Consider the following 11,319-nt stretch of genomic DNA (forward strand, 5'->3'; position numbering starts at 1 on the left):
GGGTGGTCTTGAACTGCTGACTTCAAGGGATCCGCCCACCTCAGCCTCCCAAAGTGTTGGGATTACAGGCGTGAGCCACCGCACCCAACTTTCCGTCTCTTTTCTGATTCTTCCTTAGCTCCAAAACATCTAGGGTTTGGCTGCATTCACTCCTCTCCAGCCCAGACGCCCAACTGGGCCAATTCCCAAATTCATCATTCTAGCCCAAACCCTAGGGTCCAGTGCCTTCTCTTCCTCTGCCACAAGGGGGCCTCGCAGGCCGCTCCAGTGTTGCAGGTCCCAATCTGGACTCCTAGGGGTTTCCCACCCAAGCCTTGTCCGATCCTCCTCACCCTCTCAGTTAGCACCATCTTTCCAGGCTCTCCTCTGACAGTTCTGAGGCATCCACGCCTCCTTCCACCTGCATCCAATGTGTCTGCCAATCCTGCAGCCCCCATCGCCTTTTCCTTCAAAACAGACCCAAAAGCCAGTTATTACTGACCACCTGCAATTGCCACCTGGGTCCAGCCCCTTCCTGACTTCTGGGATCAGTGCAGTTGTCCCCTCCCTGGTCTCCCTGCAGGCTCCGTTCTCCCCACTGCAGCCAGAAACACCTTCTCATTTTTTTTTTTTTTTGATACAGTTTTGCTCTTGTTGCCCAGGCTGGAATGCGATGGTGCAATCTCGGCTCACTGCAACCTCCGCCTCCCGGGTTCAAGTGATTCCCCTGCCTCAGCCTCCCTAGTAATTGGGATTACAGGTGCCTGCCACCACGCCCGGCTAATTTTTTGTATTTTTAGTAGAGATGAGGTTTCGCTATGTTGGTCAGGCTGGTCTCGAACTCCTGACCTCAGGTGATCCACCCGCCTCAGCCTCCCAAAATGCTGGGATTAACGGCGTGAATCACCACACCCAGCTTTTTTGTTTTCTTTTGAGAGAGTGTCTTGCTCTGTGGCCCTGGCTGGAGTACAATTGCATGATCTCGGCTCACTGCAGCCTCTTGCCTCCCAGGTTCAAGCAATTCTCCTGCCTCAGCCTCCTGAGTAGCTGGAATTACAGGCATGCACCACCATGCCTGGCTAGTTTTGTATTTTTAGTAGAGACGGGGTTTGACCATGTTGGCCAGGCTGGTCTCGACCTCTCAAAGTACTGGGATTACAGGGGTGAACCGCCGCACCCGGCTTTTTTTTTTTTTTTTTGGAGACAGGATCTTGCTGTCACCCAGGCTGGAGTGCATTGGCAGATCTCGGCTCACTGCAGCCTCTGCCTCCCAGGTTTAAGCGATTCTTCTGCCTCAGCCTCTTGAGTAGCTAGGATTATAGGCATGCACTACCACATCCAGCTAATTTTTTTTTTTTAAAGAGAGTTTCGCTCTTGTTGCCCAGGCTGGAGTACAATGAGGAGATCTCGGCTCACTGCAACCTCTGCCTCCTGGGTTCAAGCGATTCTCCAGCATCAGTCTCCCAAGTAGCTGGGATTACAGGCGCCTGCCACCACGCCCAGCTAATTTTTGTATTTTTAGGAGAGACAGGGTTTCACCATGTTGGCCAGGCTGGTCTGGAACTCCTGACCTCAGGTGATCTGCCCACCTCAGCCTCCTAAAGTGCTGGGACTACAGGCATGAACCAGTGCACCCAGCTGCTTATTTTTTTTTTTTTTTTTTTTTAAGCAGAGATGGGGTTTTGCCATGTTGGCCAGGCTGGTCTCGAACTCCAGGCCTCAGGCGATCCACCTGCCTTGATCTCCCGAAGTCCTGAGATTACAAACGTAAGCCACCAGGCTCAGCCCTATTTTTTCAGGGCTATTTTGTTCATGGCTAGAACCAGGAACAGCACTGATGCACAGTAGCATTCAATATATTTTATTGTTTTTTAGAGACAGGATCTTGCTCCATTGCCCAGACTGGCATGCAATGGGTGATCATAGCTTACTGTAGCCTCAATCTCCCAGGCTCAAGCAATCCTCTCACCTCAGCCTCCTAAGTAGCCTGAACTACAGAAACTACAGATATGTGCCACCATGCCCAGCTGATTTTTTTTTTTTTTTTTTTTAGTAGAAATGAGATCTCACTGTATTGCCCAGGCTGATCTCCAACACCTGGGTTCAAACAATCCTCGTGCCTCAGCCTCCTAGAGTGCTTGGATAACAGGTGTGAGCCGCTGCACCTGACCGTCACCAAATATCTTTTTAAACCAGCTTTTACCAGTCGGAGTCTGGCCATGTTGACCTATCTGTATGAAACATTTTTTTTTTTAAATTAGCTGGGCACAGTGGCGCAGACCTGTAGTCCCAGCTAATCAGGAGGCTGAGGCGGGAAGATCTCTTGAGCCTGGGAGGTTGAGGCTACAGTGAGTTATAATTCTATAATTGCACCACCGTACTCCAGCTTGGGAGACAAAGCAAGACCCTGTCTCTAAGAAAAAAAAAGGAAAAAAAAGAGTTTCTGAGCTATCATACTAGCTTCAGTTTGCTAGGGCTACCATAACAAAATACCACCTTGGGTGGGTTAAAAATAGAAACTTACATTTCTGGAGGCTGACGTCCAAGATTAAGATGTCATCAGGGTTGTTTCCTGCTTTTTGTTTTTGAAATGAAGTCTTGCTCTGCTACCTAGGCTGGAGTGCAGTGGTACGATCTTGGTGCACTGCAACCTCCACCTCCCAGATTCAAGCAATTCTCATGCCTCAGCTTCCTGAGTAGCCCCAGGTTCAAGCAATTCTCATCCCTCAGCCTCCCAAGTAGCTGGAATTACAGGCACCTACCACCACGCCCGGCTAATTTTTCTGTTTTTAGTAGAGATGGGGTTTTGCCATGTTTCCGGGATGGTCTCAAACTCCTGACCTCAAATGATCACGCCTGGGATTACAGGCGTGAGCCACCGCACCCGGCCCAGGGCTGGTTTCTCCTGAGCCCCCTTGCTTTGTCTTACAGAGCCGCGGCCGCCTCTTGTGTGCCCTCACATGCTCTCTTCTCTACATGCATCCTTTGTATTTCTTAGTGTCCATATTCTTTCTTCTTGTAGGGACACCAGGCAGATTGGATGAGAACCCAATGTAGCAGTGTGTCCGGAATTGGTGGGTTCTTGGTCTCACTGACTTAAAGAATGAAGCCACAGACCCTCGCGATGAGTGTTACAGTTCTTAAAGGCAGCATGTCCAGAGTTTGGGTCCTTCTGATGTTCGGATGTGTTCGTAGTTTCCTCCTTCTGGTGGGTTCGTGGTCTTGCCAGCTTAGGAGTGCAGCTACAGACCTTTACAGTAAGTGTTACAGCTCATAAGAGCAGTGTGGACCCAGTGAGCAACAGCAACTTATTGCAAACAGTAAAAGAACAAGGCATCCACAGGGTGGAAGACAACCCAAGCTGCCACTGCTAGCTGGGGCAGCCTGCTTTTATTCCTTTATCTGGCCCCACCCACATCCTGCTGATTGGTCCATTTTACAGAGAGCTGACTGGTCTGTTTTACAGAAAGCTGATTGGTCCATTTTGACAGGGTGCTGATTGGTGTGTTTACAATCCCTGAGCTAGACACAAAAGTTCTCCAAGTCCCCCCCCAGAGCACTGATTGGTGCATTTACAAACCTTGAGCTAGACACAGGTTGCTGATTGGCGTATTTACAAACCTTGAGCTAGACACAGAGTGCTGATTGGTGTATTTACAATCCCTTAGCCAGACATAAAGGTTCTCCAAGTCCCCACCAGCTTAGCTAGATACAAAGTGCTGATTGGTGCATTTACAAACCCTGAGCTAGACACAGGGTGCTGATGGGTGCATTTACAATCCCTCAGCTAGACATAAAGGCTCTCCAAGTCCCCACTAGACTCAGGAGCCCAGCTGGCTTCACGCAGTGGAACCCGCAGGGGGCCACAGGTGGAGCTGCCCGCCAGTCCCGGGCCACATGCCTGGACTCCTCAGCCCTTGGCTTGGGCAGTCAATGGGACCAGGCTTCGCGAAGCAGTGGGCGGTGCTCGTCAGGGAGGCTGGGGTGGAGCAGGAGCCCACGGTGGGGGGAAGGCTCAGGCATGGGGGGCTGCGGGTCCTGAGCCCTGCCCCGCGGGCGGGCAGCTGAGGCCCTGTGAGAATTCAAGTGCAGTGCTGGCGGGCTGGCACTGCTGGGAGACCCGGCACACCCTCGGCAGCTGCTGGCCCCGGTGCTAGGCCTCTCCCTGCCTAGGGCCGGTGGCACCGGCCAGTGGCTCCGAGTGCGGGGGCCCACGCCCACCCGGAACTCGCGCTGGCCTGCTAGCCCCGTGGGCGCAGCCCTGGTTCCCGCCCCTGCCTCTCCCTCCACACCTTCGGCAAGCAGGAGGAGCTGGCTCCAGCCTCAGCCAGCCCAGAGAGGGGCTCCCAAGTGCAGTGGTGGGCCGAAGGGCTCCTCAAGCGCGGCCAGAGTCGGGGCGGAGGCCCAGGAGGCGCCCAGAGCAAGCGAGGGCTGCCAGCACGCTGTCACCTCTCAGCAGCTTCTTTTTTTTTTTTTTTTTGAGACAGGGCCTCGCTTTGTCTCCTAGGCTGGAGTGTAATGGCGCTAACAGCTCAGTGCAGCCTCCTGGAATCAAGCAATCTTCCCACCTCAGCCTCCTGAGTAGCTGGGACCACAGGTGCACACCACCAACTCCTGCTAATTAAAAAAATTTTTTTCTTTTCTTCTTCTTTTTTTTTTTTTTTTTTTGAGACGGAGTTTCACTCTTGTTGCCCAGGCTGGAGTGCAATGGTACAATCTCGGCTCGCTACAACCTCCGCCTCTCAGATTCAAGCGAGTCTCCTGCCTCAGCCTCCCGAGTAGCTGGGATTACAGGCATGTGTCACCATGCCCAGCTAATTTTGTATTTTTAGTAGAGACAGGGTTTCACTATGTTGGTCAAGCTGGTCTTGAACTCCCAACCTCAGGTGATCCACCTGCCTCAGCCTCCCAAAGTGCTGGGATTACAGGCGTGAGCCACCACGCCTAGGCTTCTTTTTTTTTTTTTTGAAACAGACTCTCACTCTGTTGCCCAGGCTGGAGTGCAGTGGCGGGATCTTTGGCTCACTACAACCTCTGCCTCCTGTTCTCAAGTATTTCTCGTGCCTCAGCCTCCTGAGTAGCTGGGATTCAAGTGTGCACCACCACACTGAGCTAATTTTTTGTATTTTTAGTGGAGGCGGGCTCTCCCTATGTTGCCCAGGCTGGTTTCAAACTGCTGGCCTCGTGCAATCCACCCACCTCAGCCTCTTGAAGTTCTGGGATGACAAGTGTAAGCCACCACACCTGGCCTTAATCACCCCTTTAAAGACCCTGTATCCGGCCTGGCATGGTGGCTCACACCTGTAATCCCAGCACTTTGGGAGGCCAAGGCGGGCAGATCACCTGAGGTCAAGAGTTTGAGACTAGCCTGGCCAACATAGTGAAACTCTGTCTCTACTAAAAATACAAAAATTATCCAGGCGTGGTGGTGCACGCCTGTAATCCCAGCTACTTGGGAGGCTGAGGCAGGAGAATCACTTGAACCTGGGAGGCGGAGATTGCAGTGAGCCAAGATCCTGCCACTGCACTCCAGCCTGGGCGACAGAGTGAGACTCCCTCTCAAAAAAGACCCTGTATTCAAATACAGTCACATTGTGTGGGGATGAGGACTTCAACATAGAAATTCCTATGCCTCGGCTAGACGCGGTGGCTCACTCCTATAATCCCAGCACTTTGGGAGACCGAGGCGGGCAGATCACGAGGTCAGGAAATCGAGACCATCCTGGCCAATGTGGTGAAACCCCATCTCTACTAAAAATACAAAAATTAGCTGGGCGTGCTGGTGAGCGCCTGTAATCCCAGCTCCTCGGGAGGCTGAGGCAGGAAAATGACTTGAACCCGGGAGGCGGAGGTTGCAGTGAGCCAAGATCGCGCCACTGCACTCCAGCATGGTGATAGAGCAAGACTCTGTCTCAAAAAAAAAAAAAAAAAAAGAAATTAACCGCTACTCACAGCTGTGCTAGGTTACAGGAACAAAGGCCAAGTGCCAGTAACCACAAATGAGCCGCAAGATGAGAGCTGACCTCAGCAGTGCTCCATAGGCCTGATTCCTCACTCCACTGGCATAGTGAAATCTCCACAGCCAGGGTGCACTGGCTCCCAGCTGTCATCCAAGCACTTTAGGAGGGTGAGGAGGGCGGCTGGTCTCAAACTCCCGACTTCAAGTGATACCCCACACCTCAGCCTCCCAAAGTGCTGAGATTACAGGCATGAGCCACCACACCCGGACTATAACATCCATTCTTTTAGGGAGCCCCAGAACCTGTGAAATTAATCTCTGCTCTGGCCAGGTGCAGTGGCTCACACCTGTAATCCCGGCACTTTGGGAGGCTGAGGCGGGTGGATCATGAGGTCAGGACATCGAGACCAGCCTGGCCAACATGATGAAACCTGGTCTCTACTAAAGATACAAAAAAGTAGCCGGGCATGGTGGTGTGTGCCTGTAATCCTAGCTATTTAGGAGGCTGAGGCAGGAGAAATGCTTGAACCTGGGAGACAGAGGTTGCAGTGAGCCGAGATCACACCATTGCACTCCAGCCTGGGCAACAGGGCGAGACTGTCTCAAAAAAAAAAAAAAGAAATTAACCTCTGCTCACAGCTGTGCTAGCTTACAGGCATGAAGGCCGGATGCCATTAACCACAACTGAGCCACAAGATGAGAGCTGACCTCAGCAGTGCTCCATCCGCCTGAATCCTCACTCCATGGGCAGAGTAAAATCTCCACAGCCAGGGCACAATGGCTCCAAGCTGTCATCCCAGCATTTTGGGAGTTGGAGGAGGGAGGATTGCTTCAGTCAGAGAGTTCAAGACCACCCTGGGCAACATGGTAAGACCCTCTCTTGGCCTGTAATCCCAGCACTTCAGGAGGCCAAGGTGGGCAGATCACGAGGTCAGGAGTTCGAGACCAGCCTGGCCAACATGTGAAACCCTGTCTCTACTAAAAATACAAAAAAAAAAAAAAAAAAAATTAGCCGGGTGTGGTGGTGCATGCCTGTAATCCTAGCTACTCAGGAGGCTGAGGCAGGAGAATTGTTTGAACTCGAGAGGCAGAAGTTGCAGTGAGCTGAGATTGTGCCACTGCACTCCAGCCTCAGCAACAGAGCGAGACTCAGTCTCAGAAAGAAAAAAAAAAAAAGACCCTCTCTCTACAAAAAATAATGTAAAAATTAGCCGGACGTGGTGATGCATGCCTGTAGTCCCACCTACTCGGGAAGCTGAGGCAGGAGGATTGCTTGAGCCCAGAAGGTCAAGGCTGCAGTGAGCTACGATCGCACCACTGTACTTCAGCCTGAGCGACAGAGTGAGGTGCTGTTTCAAAAAAAAAAAAAAAAAAAGCTGGGTGTGGTGGGTCACACCTATAATCCCAGCTACTCAGGAGGCTGAGGCAGGATAATCGCCTGAACCTGGGAGGCAGAGGTGGCAGTGAGCTGAGATCGCCCCACTGCACTCCAGCCTGGGTGACTGATCGAGACTCTGTCTCAAAAAAAGAAAAACAAAAAAAAAAAGTCTTCAGTGGGGAGAGGTGCACTTTGCTAAACACATATAATGCCAGGTACAAAAGAAAAGAAAGGCTAAACACTTCAGTTCCCCCTAGAAAGCCCCACCTCTTTCCAGGAATCCCCGCCCCCAGTCTGCACCTACATGCCCTAGGAAACTTTAAAACTTCCCCTCATCACACCTGCAGGGACACACACTTTGAGCGGGAGTTCCTCCCTTTCTCCATTCATTGATTGACGAATAAAATTTCTATCTTGCTTTACTGAACCTGGTCTTGTTCTGTTGGTGCAAATGGCAACCCGCAGAGAAAGGACTCATTAGTCTCAAACAATCCCCTTAAGAGTGGGTAACAGCGGACACCATGGCTCACATCTGTGATCCCAGTGCTTTGGGAGGCTAGGGTGGGAGGATCAATTGGGCTGAGGAGTTAAAAGACCAACCCGGGCAACATAGAAAGACCTCATCTCTAAAAAAAAAAAAAAAAAAAAAGGCAGGGGGAGAGGGGCGGACGTGGTGGCTCACACCTGTAACCCCTGCACTTTGGGAGGCCAAGGTGGGTGAATCACCTGAGGTTGGGAGTTTGAGACCAGCCTGACCAACATGGAGAAGCCCTGTCTCTACTAAAAATACAAAAAATTAGCCAGGCGTGATGGCGCATGCCTGTAATCCCAGCTACTCGGGAGGCTGAGGCAGGAGAATCACTTGAACACAGGAGGCAAAGTTTGCCGAGATGGAGCCATTGCACTCCAGCCTGGGCAACAAGAGGGAAACTCTGCCTCAAAAAAAAAAAAAAAAAAAAAAAAAAAGGGTGACGGGGAGGAGGGAGACTTAAAAAAAAGAAAAATTAAAATAAAAAAGGTTTTTTTGGCCAGGCACAGTGGCTCATGCCTGTAATCCCAGTACTTTAGGAGGCCGAGGTGAGCAGATTGCCTGAGGTCAGGAGTTTGAGACTGGACTGGCCAACATGGTGAAACCCCGTCTCTACTACAAATACAAAAAAATTCTCCTGATGTGTTAAGTGCAGGCCTGTAGTCCCAGGTACTCAGGAGGCTGAGACGGGAGAATCGCTTGAACCCGGGAGGCAGAAGTTGCAGTGAGCCGAGATTGCACCACTGCATTCCAGCCAGGGAGACAGTGAGGCTCCTTCTCAAAAATAAATAAATAAATAAATAAATAATGTTTTTTAGACAGTCTCAAAAGGGTGTTCAGGCCCTTTTGTGTTCCCCTCCCTCATACACACACACACACACACACACACACACACACACACACACACACACACACACACACACACACACACACACACACACACACACACACACACACACACACACACACACACGATCTGGGCTGACCTGGACTCCACTGAACCCACAGAATACGGCATTGGCGACACTGACCCAGCAGTCTCTGCTTTGTGCGTTGGGGAACCCCAAGTCACCATGGCAGGAGTGTGGCCACCTTGCTCAGGAGTCCACGTGGGGAGGCCACATGGAGAGGTCAGCTATCCCAGACGTGACAGACCTTCTAGATGGGACATCCAGCCAGCCCTGCCCCCAGATGATGGCAGCCACTGTCACAGGGAACAAATGAACCCCCAGGCAGCCTGGTCAGCCCAGAGTCAGGAGACAGGATGTGACAACAGGTGTTTGGAGCCAGCGGGCATGGGGCGGTTTGCTCCACTGAGAACAAGAATGCATGACAGTCAGGAAGGTCCAGAGCCTAGAGGTCCACTTAGGTGGCATGTGGCACCCACACCAGCCTCACAGCCGGGCACACACATCCCTGACATACCCTGTTGTCCGCCGAGGCTGACTTGTGACGGAGAAAACGTTAGAGAAAAAACCTTGCTGGATGCAGTGGCTCACACCTGTAATCCCAACGCTGTGGGGGGCTGAGGTGGGAGAATTCCTTGAGGTCAGGCGTTGGAGGCCAGCCTGGGCAACATAGCCCAACCCTGACTTTACAAAAATAAAAAATTAGCTGGGTGTGATACATGTGCCCATAATCCCAAAACTCGGGAGACTGAGGCAGGAGGATTTTTTTTTTCTTTTTTCTGAGATGGAGTCTCGCTCTTGTCACCCAGGCTGGAGTGCAATGGCAGGATCTCGGCTCACTGCAACCTCTGCCTCCCAGGTTAAAGCAATTCTCTTGCCTCAGCCTCCTGAGTAGCTGGGATTACAGGTGCCTGCCACCACACCCAGCTAATTTTTTATAGAGATGGGGTTTCACCATGTTGGCCAGGCTGGTCTCGAACTCCTCCTCAGGTGATCCGCCCAGCTCGGCCTCCCAAAGTGCTGGGATTATAGGCATAAGCCACCGTGCCCAGCCCAGGAGGATTTCTTGCTCCCAGGAGTTCAAGGCTGCAGTGAGCTGTGATCACACCACTGCACTCCAACCTGGGCAACAGGTCCATCTGAGTCCATCTCTAAGGGTCCCAGGGAGGTCACTCCCCTGCGAGGAGGCTACTGTGGCCCCCAACATCCCATTCAGAGATTCAGAAACTGAGGATCAGGGAGGAACTTTGCCCTGTCACCCAGAAGTCAGGGTGTGAATTAACTTCAGTGGTCACCAACCTTTTTGGCACCAGGGACCGGTTTCATGGAAGACAATTTTTCCACGGACCGGGGGTGGGGATGGTTTCAGGATGATTCAAGTATGTTACTTGTTTTTGTTTGTTCTTTGAGACAGTCTTGCTGTGTCACCCAGGCTGGAGTGCAGTGGCCTGATCACAGCTCACTGCAGCCTGGACCTCCTGGGCTCAAGCAATCCTCCTACTTCAGCCTCCCAAGTAGCTGAGACTACAAGTGCACACCACCACCCACAGCTAGTTAAAAAAAAAAAATGTATAGGCCGGGCACAGTGGCTCACGCCTGTAATCCCAGCACTTCAGGAGGCCGAGGCGGGCGGATCGCCTCAGGTCAGGAGTTCAAGACCAGCTTGACCAACATGGAGAAACCCTGTCTCTACTAAAAATACAAAATTAGCCAGGCGGGGTGGCACATGCCTGTAATCCCAGCAACAAGAGCGAAACTCTGTCTCAAAGAAAAAAAAAAATTGCAGAGATCCCTATGATGCCCAGGATGAATAATAAAACCTTTTTTTTCTTTTTTGAGACAGAGTCTCACTCTGTCACCCACGCTGCAGTACAATGGCGTGATCTCGGCTCACGGCAATTTCCACCTCCCAGGTTCAAGCGATTCTCCTGCTTCAGCCTCCAGAGTAGCTAGGATTACAGGCGTGCCCCACCACCCTGCCCCCGACAGGCTAATTTTTGTATTTTTAGTAGAGATGGGATTTCACCATGTTGGCCAGGCTGCTCTAGAATTCCTGGTCTCATGTGATCCACCCACCTCAGCCTAAAACTTACATTTTAAAATAAGGTAGAGGGATTACAGGCACCTGCCACCATGCCTGGCTAATTTGTTAATTTTTTTATAGTGACAGAGTCTCTCTCTGTTACCCAGGCTGGTCCCAAACTCCTGGGCTCAAGCAATTCTATTGCCTCACCCTCCAAAAGTGCTGAGGTAACAGGCATGAGCCATGGCACCCAGCCTCTGTCTTAAGCCTCTCTCTCTCTCTCTCTTTTCTTTTTTTGAGACAATCTCTGTCGCCCAGGCTGGAGTGCAGTGGCACAATCTCAGCTCACTGCAACCTCCACCTTCTGGGTTCAAGCGATTCTCCTGCCTCACCCTCTCGAGTAGCTGGGATTACAGGCGCCTGCCACCACGTCCAGCTAATTTTTAATATTTTTGGTAGAGACAGGGTTTCACCATGTTGGCTGGTCTGGTCTGGAACTCCTGACCTCAGGTGATCTGCCTGCCTCGACCTCCCAAAGTGCTG

This window comes from Pongo abelii, chromosome 20 (genome assembly GCF_028885655.2).
Source record: "Pongo abelii isolate AG06213 chromosome 20, NHGRI_mPonAbe1-v2.0_pri, whole genome shotgun sequence".
Taxonomy (NCBI): Eukaryota; Metazoa; Chordata; class Mammalia; order Primates; family Hominidae; genus Pongo; species Pongo abelii.